The sequence below is a fragment of the Nicotiana attenuata genome, unplaced genomic scaffold, assembly GCF_001879085.1.
Source record: "Nicotiana attenuata strain UT unplaced genomic scaffold, NIATTr2, whole genome shotgun sequence".
Classification (NCBI taxonomy): domain Eukaryota; kingdom Viridiplantae; phylum Streptophyta; class Magnoliopsida; order Solanales; family Solanaceae; genus Nicotiana; species Nicotiana attenuata.
Genome location: NW_017674834.1, coordinates 9,224 through 23,176, shown reverse-complemented (window position 1 = coordinate 23,176; position 13,953 = coordinate 9,224). Strand labels below are relative to the sequence as shown.

At 45.6% G+C, this 13,953-nt stretch overlaps 1 pseudogene; it reads right to left on the bottom strand.

The window, feature by feature from the left end:
* Positions 1–12,272: 12,272 nt before the first annotated feature.
* LOC109219331 lies at positions 12,273–12,679 on the bottom strand (annotated as a pseudogene).
* Positions 12,680–13,953: the final 1,274 nt, after the last annotated feature.

Sequence of the window (13,953 nt, the reverse complement as noted above, 5' to 3'; positions counted from 1 at the left end):
TTTCTTACAGTTTCTTCAGTTGCATTCCCCTTTTTCTTACCCAGTTGTTATCTTCTCCTTTAGGCTTGGTAGAATACGTTTTATTGTTGAAATATGTCACAACCCCCTCACATTCATGATGAGGTTTCCGATGCCACTCCGTTATCGGTGGCCCTTCCTCCCGGCGGTGAGGAATTCATGGCTGAAGAGGATGATAGCTTCCCTACCGTGGAGGAGATGGTCCCCCAAAATCCTTTGGTTAGAAATGATTTTCCAAAGGAGCGTGCTCCTGCTCCCGCTCAAGTGCTCTCTGAGACTGGACCGCCTCACATAGCCGACCTCCGGTCCAATATCGCATCCCTCCCCATGTCAAAATTGTTCCGGCCGGAGGCAACATCGTGGAGGTTCATCGACCTGGGTATTATGCCTCCTACGTCTACCCGTTCTTGATTGGTTATACTCTTCCTCTCCTTCCGCTAACGGAGGAATTTTGCCAGTTTTACAATGTCTGCCCGGTGCAACTCTCTCCTTACTTGTACAAAGCATTCTTGATGCTGACAAAGTATGCGGAGTTGGCTGGCTGTGAGGTCGATGTTTGCCATCTGCTGCACTTGTTTTCGCCTAGTTTTTATAGAGGTACCATGATACATCTACAGCATCGTACGACACAAGGGTTGGTGGTCGGGATGGACGACAGAACGAATCGGAAGTTCTGGCACAAGTACTTCTTCATCAAGACCGAGCACCTGGTGTCGGACCCGGCTAGGTTTCCCGAGTAGTGGAACCATAATCGTAAGTGTCTTTATCGTTTGCTCGTTATCTTCTTTCGTCCTTTCATCTTCAGCTCACCTGCGGTTTCCTTGTTTTTCAGCTGAGAGGCGCCCACCTTTTCCTGTCTTTGACATTGAAGATTAGGTGGCTCGTGTGTTGCCTCACATGGAAGGGATTCGTGATTGGGCGTCTTTTCACAAACATTATGGACCCAAGATCCCGTCTGGTGAGTGCTACTTTTGCTTCAGCCTATTGTTGTTTACCATTTCTCTTTGATGCAACCTCCCTTTGGTGCTAGGTCGACGAATTTCCAAGAAGAAGGCTCCAGTGCCGGAATTTTGCCAAGCTATCACATCGGTTAGGATGCAATTTGCTTTAGCTGAGTTTGCTCGTGGAGGTCATACTCAAGCTCCGCCAGTGAGGGATTCCGCCCCCCAGAACGTTGTTGTACGAGATGAGATTTCTTCCCGACCCGTCTATTATCTTGCAGATGAGTCGTCTAATGGAGAGGAGTCGCCATCGAGAAAAAGGCGAAGGGTGGAGCTCGAGAAAGCCGTCGTCGCTGATATTGAGCCAGAGAAGATCATTGCTTCAGAAGCAGCTTCTACATTTGCGCCAGATGTAGGGACTATTTTTACGGCGGGTGTCGTTATGGAGAGGAGGCCTTCTGGGGCCGAGGGGGTGCATTATGACGGGGAGCCTATAAGGGCCACAGAAGGTGGAACGTCATCGGCGGCTTGGGGAGATAGAGCGGTGCCTGCGGGGGACAATGATTCTGGGTCGGATATCGATCCCGAGGAGGTACGGGCCTTTCTGGAGAGGAAAACTCGTGTGGAGGTAAGGACGGAGGGTTCTAACCGGCACGTAATCATTCCCGGGGGTTATGAACTTTTGGCCAACTCAGAACGGGCGGTGTCATCTTTTACCCCTCTGTGCGCGGCTTTTGAGAATACAGCACTACAGGCGATAAGCGATGTGGAGTTGTCGCTGAGTACATCTGCCATGGCTCTGCGAGTAAGTGCTTTTTAATGTTAGGATCCGTTTTGCATGTGTAATTTGCTCATACTGACTCCTTTCTTTTGCATTTCAGACTCTTATCATGGGGATCGAGCGTGACCCGCGAGAGGAGCGAAGGATGATCGTCTTTAAGAAGGTGACCTCCAAGTACATGGAGTTCCGTACTAAGCACCGAACGTTGGCCGACATCTTTAACCAGGACAGTGAATTTCAGTTGTTTCGTGACGGGCTTAAACAGAAAGATGAGGAGTTGGTGAAGAAAGATGAAGAGCTAAAGGAGAGGGATGATGAGCTAATGAGAGCCATCGGTAGGTGCAGCAAGCTTGAGGCAGTTCTAAAGGCCAAGGAGGGCGAGCTCGAGGTGAGCAATAGGGTGATGGCTGAGAATGCTGACCTTCAAATGTGGGTGGCATCCTTAACTACTAAACTTGGGCAGAGGGAGGCAGAGGCCATTGATCTAAGGGGCGAGTTGAGCGCTAAGGTCGAGGAATTGACTCGTGCTGAGAAAGGCAGAATGAGCACCATGTCTGAAGCGGCGACCTTAGAAGATGCCCTCTGCGTTTGTAGGTCTGAGCGGGATAATGAGGTGGAGACGTCGTCGCTTAAGTTGCGAGGTTAGAAGAGCGGATCCGGGAATTGGAGGTGGAGTTGTCTGGATTGAGCGAGCAGGTCGTTGTCTTGAAGGATGAGGAAGTGCGACGGCGGTCTACATCTCATACTTCTGCCGATCCCGATGTGCCACGGGAGTTGTATGAGATGTGGGTTCACGCCGTGGCTCAGCTCGACGTGTATAAGTCTTTGAAAGCCGACGGGAAAATTTCCAAAGTAGAACTCGAGGGCATCCGTGTTAAGGCACGTGTGGCCCGTGAAGCTTGTGGTTACGCCCCTGGTATGCCTAGTGGGAATGATGTTGATGATGATGCGGATAGGCTCGCCTCCAATTCTTGGTATGATGATGAGTACGCTGATGGGGATGACGCGGCTTTAAGCTGTCGTACTTAGTTTTTGTTTTGTTTTGCTATTTTTGTGAGGGTGTCTTGGGCCCTTTTTAATAAGTATTGTAATTTAACAGTTGTAATGGAACAACTCCCTTTTTGCTATGTATTTCTTGATTTGTGTTCTCTTTTCTTTTTGCTATGTGGGGAAGCCCCTGGTTTTTTTATGAGATCGACGTTCGACGCGGTCGAACATTGAAGATTTCGAACAAGGTCGAATATTAAGTAGTTCGAGCGGGGTCGAAGGTAAAGTAATTCGAGCAAGGTCAAATGTGGAGTAATTCGAGTGAGGTTGAAAGCAAAATAATTCGAGCGACGTCAAATGTAAAATAATTCGAGCGAGGTCGAAGGTAGAGTATTCGAGCGAGGTCAAATGTAAAATAATTTGAGCGAGGTCAAATGTAAAATAATTTGAGCGAGGTCGAATGTAAACTAATTCGAGCGAGGTCGAATGTAACATAATTCGAGCGAGGTCGAAGGTAGAGTAATTGGAGAGAGGTCGAATGAAATAATTCGAGCGAGGTCGAATGTAACATAATTCGAGTGAGGACGAATGTAAAATAATTCGAGCGTGGTCGAATGTAGAATAATTCAAGTGAGGTCGATTGTAAAATGTAAAAAGACTTGGTGGAGAGTGAAGATGCTGGTTTATTTCATTCATTGGAGAATATTACATGTTTCCGTTTGTTTCATACATATATTGGAGAAGTTCCCATGTATCCAGTCCCTTCATCGTTCGCCCTGGAGAAGTAGTCGGTAGGCGGGGCGATAAAATATACTTGAACTTCGAGACGTCCCCTTTGTCTCCTCATTAAAAACCTACTCGAGAAAACCCAACTGGGACAAAACCTGGGTGGAGGGAACAAGAGTACGACGTGGAGGGAGTCTGTTTTCAGAAGTTGAAGTATTTGAGGTAGGCGACGTTCCAATTGTTTTGTAGTAGCTTTTCCCCCATTGTTTCTAGTTGGAATGATCCTTTGTTTGCTGCTGCCGTGATTTTATATGGCCCATCCCAATTGGTTCCTAGTTTGACTTCTCTCGAATCTTTGCTCGCTTGAGTTTTGGCCTTGAGTACATAGTCTCCGACTTTGAGTGGTCATACTTTGGACTTTTTGTTGTAGTACCGTTCTGGTTGTTGCTTTTGGGCTACTATTCTTATGTAAGCCATGTCTTTTCGCTCCTCTGCTTCATCGAGGTCTTGTTTTCTGTTCTCGTCATTGCTTGATCCGCTTTCGTTGGAGTATTTCAAACTAGGTTCTCCGACCTCGACTAGTATCACGGCGTCAGTCCCGTAGACTAGTGAATATGGCGTTTCTCATGTGCTTGTTTTTGGCGTGGTGCGATATGCCCACAATACTTCTGGTAGTAATTCCGGCCATAGTCCTTTGGCGTCCTCAAGCTTTTTCTTCAAGATATTCAATATTGTTTTGTTAGAAGATTCAACCTGACCGTTACCGGCAGGGTGATATGGCGTGGAGAGTATTCGCTTGGTATGCCATTTTTCGAAGAACTCGGCGGTCTTCTTTCCGGTGAATTGGGGTCTGTTGTCACAGCTGATTTCTTTGGGGATGCCGAAATGGCATATGATGTTTCTCCATATGAATGTGATAACTTCCTGTTCGCGTATTTGGGTGAATGCACCTACTTCCACCCATTTGGAGAAATAGTCAGTTAAAACCAAAAGAAAACGTACATTACCTCGCCCTACTGGGAGGGGTCCGACGATGTGCATTCCCCATTGATGAACGGCCATGGCGATGTAACAAAGTGGAGGTGTTCGCCCGCTTGATGTATCATAGGAACATACTTCTGGCACTGTTCACACTTCTTGACGTAATCAGCGGCTTCTGTCATGACCCTAGTTCACCAACCGCGAACATGTCATGACGGCACCTGGTCCCCATGATCAGGTAAGCCTAACATTTGCGGAAATATAATAATTGCGAAAAAATAGAGAAAATCAATTCAAATATCTAAAAGAAACTGTACTGAATACCGCTTGGAAAGTACAACTCAATATCATAAGTCTAAAACAATTCCCAAAACCCGGAAACTCACGGGCAACACAGGCTACAAAAGTGTATAGTAAAGGTTCCAAACTCCAGAATTTCTAACAACCGAAAGAAGGAAAACTAAGTACTAAAGATAGAATAAGAGGGAGACTCGTCGGTCTGCGGACGCAGCAGATCTACCTCAAAGTCTCTGTAGTCCTCCTGCCTCACTGATAGTGCGCCTGAGTAGAGGTACCTGGATGATCTGCACATGAAAAACATGCGCAGGAAGGGCATGAGAACACCACAACGGTACTCAGTAAGTGCCAAGCCTAACCTCGGTTGGGTAGTGACGAGGAAGGTCAGGGCCATGCTGAGACAAAATATAGTAATAACAATAATTAACAGTATGATAATCTGACAGAAATAATAAAGACAACAGTGAAATAAGACAAGTTAAACAAGGCAATAACAAGTACACAAGAACGGAACAACCACAGAATAAGTACAGCTCAATACCAATGGTAACAATGAGGATCTCCCAGGATACCGTCCTGTAGTCCTTTTCTCAACTGTCCAGTGGATCTCCCGGGATACCGTCCCGTAGTCCTTCATATGTGTATATCCGAAGGATCTCCCGGGATACCGTCCCGTAGTCCAACTTTCAATGTGTAGGGGGATCTATCAGGAATCTAACCTGCAGTCCCAAAGTAAAAGTGCAGGGGGATCTACCGGGAATCAAACCCGTAGTCCCAAAGTAAACAAACGAGGGGGGGGGGGGGGAGCTACCGGAATCCCACATCCATAGTCCCAATGTAAATGCGCAACCACAACCAGAAGATATTCAGAAATGAAGTACACAAAAAAAAAACAAACATCAGGTAATACTAGCCTAGCATGCTTCACGTAGTACAGTTAAGGCAACTTAAACAATAAGGCAAGTTAAATCAACTAAACATGCTTTTCTAATCTAACACATGTTATAACTGCAGTAAAACAAGGTAAATATGAAGGAAACTCAGTCTCAATATCTTAAGTAAAAACCGGATTTTTTTCAACAATTAGCTCAAGTACGCGCTCGTCACCTCACGTACAAGGCACTCAATTACCACATATCATATCCTAAGGGGAAAGGTCCCCCACACAAGGTTAGACAAGCCACTTACCTCGAATCGGCACCAAAATCAACTCGATATCACACTTTTGCCACGAGTATCCGACTTCAAATGGCCCAAATCTATTCAATTCAATTACATATCATAAGTAATATTGCAAACAACTGATTCCGCTATTAAATTTAAAGCTAGGACGCGAAAATAGGTAAAATGACCAAAATGCCCTTCAGACCAACCTCTCGGAATCGAATAATTTTTACATTTTCAGAACCCTCGTACTCTCACGAGTCTAACCATATAAAAATCTCCCAAATCGGAGGTAAATTGCCCACTCAAAACTCAATAATTAGGTCTATGAAGTTTCTTCCAATTTTTCCCCAATTTTGACCTTGAATTCGAATTCTAATGGTGGATTGAACTATATAATGATGAAATATAACAAGAAGGGACCAAAGAAACGTTACCTAGTGATCTTCACTTCAACTCCCACTCAGAATCGCCTTAAACCGAGCTCTCAATTGATTTTTGTAACTTATGAACTCAAACCCTCGAAATTTCTATTTCTGCCTAGGGATTTCCGCTTCTGCGGACAAGGGACCACTTCTGCGGTCCCGCTTATGCGGAAAGTGAGCCGCTTCTGCGACTCTCACTAAAACAACCACATCCGCTTCTGCGGTCCAGTCAACCACTTATGCGGTTCCGCTTATGCGGATTATCCACCGCTTCTGCGGTTCCAAATAAAAGCCAAACGGCCGCATCTGCGGCTATTTTCTCGCAGATGCGAGGCCGCTCCTGCGGAATTTCCTCCGCATCTGCGACGCCTGGAAATCTGCCCCAAACCGCTTCTGCGATGATCTAGCCGCTTATGCGGCTCCGCTTCTGCGGTTCCCCAGCCGGAGAAGCGAAAATACCAGAAGATGAAAAGAACCAGCTGCTGCAACACTTCAAAAATCTCCCCGTTAACCACCCGAAATCATCCCGAGGCCCCCGGGACCTCAACCAAAAGCACCAATACCACCTAATACCTTATTCGAACTTGTACCAATCCTTAAAACACCTAAAACAACACCGGAAGTCCGATTAAATCAAAGATTCAAGCCTAAGAACTTCAAATTCCAACAAAACACACTTTCGATAAAAAACCAAACCAAACCTCGCCCGAATGACCTGAAATTTTGCACACACATCCCAAATGACATGACGAAGATGCTGCAACTTCCGGAATTCCAATCCGACCCTCGGATCAAAAACTCACTACCGGACCGGAAACTTTAAAAATTCAAACTTCGGCATTTCAAGCCTAAATGAGCTACGAGCCTCCAAAATACATTCCGAACATGCTCCCAACCCCGAAATCGCCTAACAAAGCTAACGGAACCATCGGATTTCCATTCCGAGGTCGTCTTCACACTGTTCCGATTATGGACCATTTTTCAATTCTTAAGCTCTCATTTAGGGACTAAGTGTCCCAAAACACTCTGAATCCCAACACCGAACGTCCCGACAAACCAAAATAGCAGAAATGAACTTAGGGGAAGCAGTTAAATAGGGGATCGGGGCGTAAATTCCAAAAACGACCGGCCGGGTCGTTACAGCTTCCTTCTTCATTGTGGGTTAATAATAACCTGCTCGAATGAGGCATCTGACGAGGGCCCGATTGCTGGTATGGGTACCGCAGTGGCCTTCGTGTACTTCCTCGAGCACGCGTCTTGTTTGATTTGGCCCTAGGAATTTCGCCAAGGGGCCTCCAAATGTTCTTTTGTATAGGTCATGATTTATGATGTTGTACCTGGCCGCCTGCATTCGAAGCTTTTTGGCTTCCTTTTTGTCTGCTGGGAGTTCTCCTTCCTGCAAATATGTTGTAATATAGTTGCGCCAGTCCCAAGTCAAATTTATAAAGTGTATCTCGAGTTGTTCTATTGATGAGTGGAGGAGGGTGACCACGTTTTCTTTAGTAATATTTTTGGTGGCCGCTGCTAACTTGGCGAGGCCGTCTGCCTCGATGTTTTGTGCTCGAGATATCTGGTTTAGTCGACAGTCGTCGAATTCTGGTAGCAGTTTATGAATTTCTGCCTGATACCTTTATAGCCTCTGTTTTTTTATTTGGAAAGTCCCTGTGACTTGGTTGACGACGAGTTGTGAGTTGCATTTGAGGACGACTCATCGTGCTCCGTATTTGAGAGCAAGCTTAAATCCTGCAATTACTTCCTCGTACTCGGCCTCATTGTTAGTCATATCGGGGAACCGTATGGATTGGCGGATGACTTCGGCTGTTAAGACCTCGAGTACGAGTCCTAGTCCGGATCCTGACGCGTTGGACGCACCATCGGTGTATAGGACCCATAGGTCGAATATCCTAGGGGAGGTACGAGTGGTTTCCTCTTCGACCTCGTGCATTATTTTGGCACTGAAGTCAGCGACGAAGTCAGCGAGTACCTGCGATTTTATCGTTGTTCGTGGCTGATATGTTATATCGTGCTCGCTTAATTCAATGGCCAACTTGGCCAATCTCCCCAACAATTCGGGCTTATGTAGGATGCTCCTTAGGGGGGAGGTCGTTACCACTGATATGGGATGGCATTGAAAGTAGGGTCTAAGCTTTTGTGAAGCTATGACCAATGCCAAGGCCAGTTTTTCGAGGTGGGGGTACCTTGTTTCGGCATCGACCAAGTTTTGCTGATATAATAAATTGGGGATTGTGTACCTTTGTTTTTGCGGACCAGCACTGCACTTACTGCGACCTCTGACACGGCCAAATATATCAGGAGGCGTTCGCCCATTTCTGCTTTGGCGAGTAGCGGGTGCGATGACAAGTACGCCTTTATTTCTCTTAGGGCCTCGATGCATTCTACATTCTGTTGGAGCCCGTTGTCCTTTTTGAGCACGTTAAAGAATTTGTGGCATCTGTCGGAGGATCGTGAGATAAACCTCGACAAGGCAGCTATGCGGCCTGTCAATTTTTGCACTCTTTCTTGCTGGTTAATACTTCGAGTATTCCCTCAATGGCCTTGATTTGTTCGGGGTTGACCTCGATGCCTATTTGTGACACCAAGAAATCGAGGAACTTGCCTGATGTTATGCCGAAGGCACATTTTTTGGGGTTCAGCTTCATGCCGTATTGCCTTAGTATACTGAAGGCTTCTTTCAGGTGGTCGATGTGGTCTTCATTCCTTTTCGACTTGACCAACATGTCGTCTATGTAAACTTCCATAGATTTGCCGAGTTGGTCCTTGAACATTTTGGTTACCAATCTTTGATAAGCCGCCCCTGCGTTCTTTAAGCCAAACGGCATAACTCGATAACAGTACGTTCCTTGATGGGTGATGAACGTAGTCTTCTCGTAGTCCTATTCCTCTATGAGGATTTGGTTATAACCTGAGTAGGCATCTAAGAAGCTCAACAGCTCGTGCCCTGTTGTTGCTTCGAGGAGCTAATCGATATGAGGTAATAAAAAGGAGTCTTTCGGGCAGGCCTTGTTTAGGTCCGTGAAATCCATGCACATCTGCCACTTCCCATTTTTTTTTTCACCATAACTACATTGGCGACCCATTGAGGATATTTTGATTCTCGGATGGAATCTTTAGCGAGTAGCTTATCCACCTCATCACTGACGGCCTCGTTGATTGCGGCATTGAATTTCCTTCTTGCTTGCCGCACTGGGGGGGTAGAGTGGATCGACGTTCAATTTGTGTGTGGCAATGTCTTTCAGAATACCTGGCATATCTGCAGGGGGGAAAGCAAACATATCGGCATTATTGATTAAAAACTTATGAAATTTACCTGGCTCGGAGAGCTTATGGCCTATATAAGCCTTTTTGGTGCTGTTGTTGCTATCTAATTGGACGGGATCAAGATCTTCTATTGTTGATCCCGCGGCTTCCACGATGTCGGGGTCCTTGATAACATCTTTCTTATCATTGAGTTCGGACCCCGACTTTGATAATTGCTATGCTTATGAATTTATTCCTTTTAGCTGTTGAGTGAATGTACAATCTTGGGCGATGTGGTAGCATTCTTGGGCTGTGCATTGTATCCCTCGGATGCTGAATATCCCCCATGGGGTAGGGAATTTGATTACTTGATACAAGTTGGACGGGATAGCCCTCATGGCGTGTATCCATGGTCGTCCTATGATTGCGTTGTAAGTTGTGTCCTGGTTCATGACATGGAACATTGTTTCTATGGTGACGCCTCCGGCCAGTACGGGCAGCGTTATTTCTCCTGAGGTTCGTTCGACTGCGCTGTTAAAACTTGTTAGTGTTATGCAGCGTAGTACTATCTTGTCCTCGAGTCGCATTTGCGCAAGAACCCGAGGGTGAATAATACATGCGCCGCTTCCGTCGTCTACCATTATTCTTTTGACATCAGTGTCTGAAATACGTAAAGTAATGACAAGAGCATTGGAGTGAGAAAAGATCAAACCGTTGGTATCTGACTTATCGAAGATGATACTTTCTCCGAGGTCATCATACCGCTCGTGGGTGATTGACCTATTCAGTTTGTGTGTGGTGGTGAACTTTATGTGGGTGATTGCTGCTTCGTCGCCTCCACCGATGATCATCTAAATGTTGCGGGTAGGAGAGGGCATCTTTGGTGGTCCTTGGTGTTGTTCTCTTCCGCGGTCGAAATTAGCTCTTCCTCGGTCGCTCATAAGCTCCTTTAGGTGCCCTTAGTGGAGTATGTTCACTACCTCTTGCCGTGGGGATATGCAGTCCTTAGTTTTGTAACCTCGCTCCTGATGAAATTCACAGAGGATATTCGACTTTCGGGTACTTGGGTCGGACTTCATCTTCTGCAGCCACTTCACCTTCGGGCCAAGCTTCTCTAGTGCGTACACTATCTCTGAAGGGGAAACACAAAAATTGTGAGCTGATAAGAGCGGAGGCATACCTCTTTTGTTCTGTTGAGTCCCTGTGTGCGGCCTGGACGGTCCTTCATGGCGAGGAGATGGTGGGATGGTTGTTCTGACATAAGGTTGGTACCTATCTTGGTTGAGGCGTGGGCCTAACTGATCTCTTCGAGTGTCATTATGACAGTCGTTCCTCGGCTCTGGTTGGACCGACGTTAACCGCTGGGTTGGACCGTTAAGGTCATCCTCGTCTGCTCTCACCTCTAAACAGTAGGCGTTGTGAATTTCTTCCCAAGTGGTGGGAGGGTATTTCATGAGCCTGCTCAGTAACTTCTTGGTCGCTCTTGACCCATTCCTGTTCAATCCATTTGGGAAAGTTGCCACTGCCATCCTTTCTGATACATTTGGTAAGCTCATTCTTACCCTGTTAAACCGAGCGAGGAAGTCCCTAAGTCCCTCGTCAGGCAATTGCCTAACGGTGAATATATCATTCACCCCGGCCTCTGCCTTCTTGGCCCCGGCGTGGGCGGTGACGAACTTGTCGGCCATTTCCTCGAATGTTGTTATTGAACGTGCAAGTAATTGTGAGTACCAGGTTACGGCTCCCCCGGTTAAGGTCTCGCCAAACTCTTTTAGTAGCACCAACTGTACTTGCTCCTTTAAGAGGTCGTTACCCTTTACTGTTGTGACATAGTGAATGATGTGATCTTCGGGATCCGTCGTGCCGTCATATATCTTCAAGTATGGTGGCATTTTGAAGGTCTTGGGTATGGCATGCGGAGCTGCCTCCTCGCTATACGATTGTTCAACGAACCGGCCAACATCCCGTTTGGGTAGCAGTTTTGGGGCGCCTGGTATCTTATCGACCCTTTCTTATGTTCCTTCATCTGGTCGCGGAGTACTTTGTTCTCGTTTTCCATTTCTTCCATTTTTTTATGATGGCCGTGAGCGCGTCATTACCTGCATCAACAACAATTGAGTGTTACCTGTTGGGGGAGCGGGTTGCTCGTCGGCGATTGCTGTGGTATCCGTCTGTATGATCGGTAAACACCTCACAAGACACATCATAGAGATAATGCCTCCAAATCTTCAACGCCTGAACAATGGCAGCCAACTCCAAATCGTGAACAGAGTAGTTCTTCTCATGGGGATTCAACTGACGAGAAGCATAAGCAATCACTCTACCTTCCTACATCAACATACACCCAATACCAACTCTAGAAACATCATAATATACCGTATATGAACCTGAAGCTGATGGCAAAACTAACATTGGAGTTGTGGTCAAGGCACTCTTGAGCTTCTGAAAGCTCACCTCACACTCATCCGACCACCTTAAAGGAGCACCCTTTTGAGTCAATTTGGTTAAGGGTGATGCAATAGATGAAAATCCCTGAATGAACCGACGGTAATAACCCGCCAACCCAAGAAAGCTGTGAATCTCTATGGCTGAGGACGGCCTGGGCCAACTCTGAACCGCCTCTATCTTCTTCGGATCAACCTAAATACCCTCACTGGACACCACGTGCCCCAAGAAAGCCACTGAACCAAGCCAAAACTCACACTTGGAGAACTTTGCATAAAGCGTCTCCTCCCTCAACCGCTGCAATACAACTCTCAAATGCTCAGCGTGCTCCTCCTGACTACGCGAGTACACCAGAATATCATCAATGAACACAATAACAAACAAGTCAAGATAAGGCTGAAACACGCTGTTCATCAAATGCATGAACGCTGCTGGGGCATTGGTCAGCCCAAAAGATATCAAGGAACTCATAACGACCATATCGGGTCCTGAAAGTTGTCTTAAGAATATCCCGGTCCCTGATCCGACCTGAGATCAATGTTGGAGAACACCCTTGCTCCCTGAAGCTGGTCAAATAAATCATCAATACGAGGAAAAGGATACTTGTTCTTAATTGTGACTATGTTCAAATGCCTGTAATCAATGCACATCCTCATCGTGCCATCCTCCTTCTTCACAAATAGAACAGGCGCACCCCAAGGCGACACACTAGGACGAATAAACCCCTTATCAAGGAGTTCCTGAAGCTTCTCCTTCAACTCCTTCAACTACATCGATGCCATACGATATTGTCACGCCCCGAACCTGGGCCTAGACGTAACACGGCACCCGGTGCCTGACTACATACGACCGAGCGAACCAACTGGCTGGCTGAATCAACATGTGATATCATAAGATACTGAATACAGAAGATAAACTAACACATGATGATATACTGAAAGCCTGGATGATATAAATCAAACTGCGGAAATACTAATACAATTCGGAAATATATTTGTAGCCCACATGGCTTAATATGAAAAGCATGCGACTCTTTCTAGTTGTTACTTTAGTCTATGAAGCCTCTAATTTATACTGAAAACACTGACTGTCTGAAAATACTGAAGACTGTAGTAATGATAATGCCCCGAAAGAACTGGGATCACCAAATAGCTGGTGCGAGAATCCTAGCGCTCTGAATCATAAACCTGTAAATCATTACCTGCATCGTGAGATGCAGACCCCGGGCAAAAGGGATGTCAGTACATTTGAATTGCACTGGTATGTAAAGCAACTAAAAGAAAGAATTGTAAATGCTGAAACTGAAACTAAGCTGATAACTGATAATTAATAATTGATAACTGAAATGATAACTATTGAAACTAAAACTGAAATGATAATTGATAACTGATAACTGAACTGGTAACTGATAAATGAACTGATAACTGGTAACTATAATGATAACTGATAACTGAAATGATAAAGGAAGTAAGGATATGAATACTCCCTCTTCTGAATGATGAACCACATGTTTATCTGAATAAATAAACTGCGACCTCAGGCCCAATATATATGTGCACAAACTGCGGCCTCGAGACCAAGTATACGTATACATAACTGCGGTCTCAGGCCCAAAGATGCATAAAGCATAAACTGCGGCCTCAGGCCCAAATACAGGTGTTCAACATTCAGGGATTTAAAATCAGGAACTGGGAATCATACTACAATACATGATAGTGAAATACTAAATCACACTGAGTTACATGATACTGGAATACTGGATCACACTGAGTTACATGATACTGGAATACTAGATCACACTAAGTTACATAATACTAGAATACTGAATAGGACTAGACTGAGATGTGTATTCTTGAACTGATTATGAACACTGAAACTTTAACTTTTCATAGCATACTGAGTAATCTATATTAGGACTCGGGGGCATCAA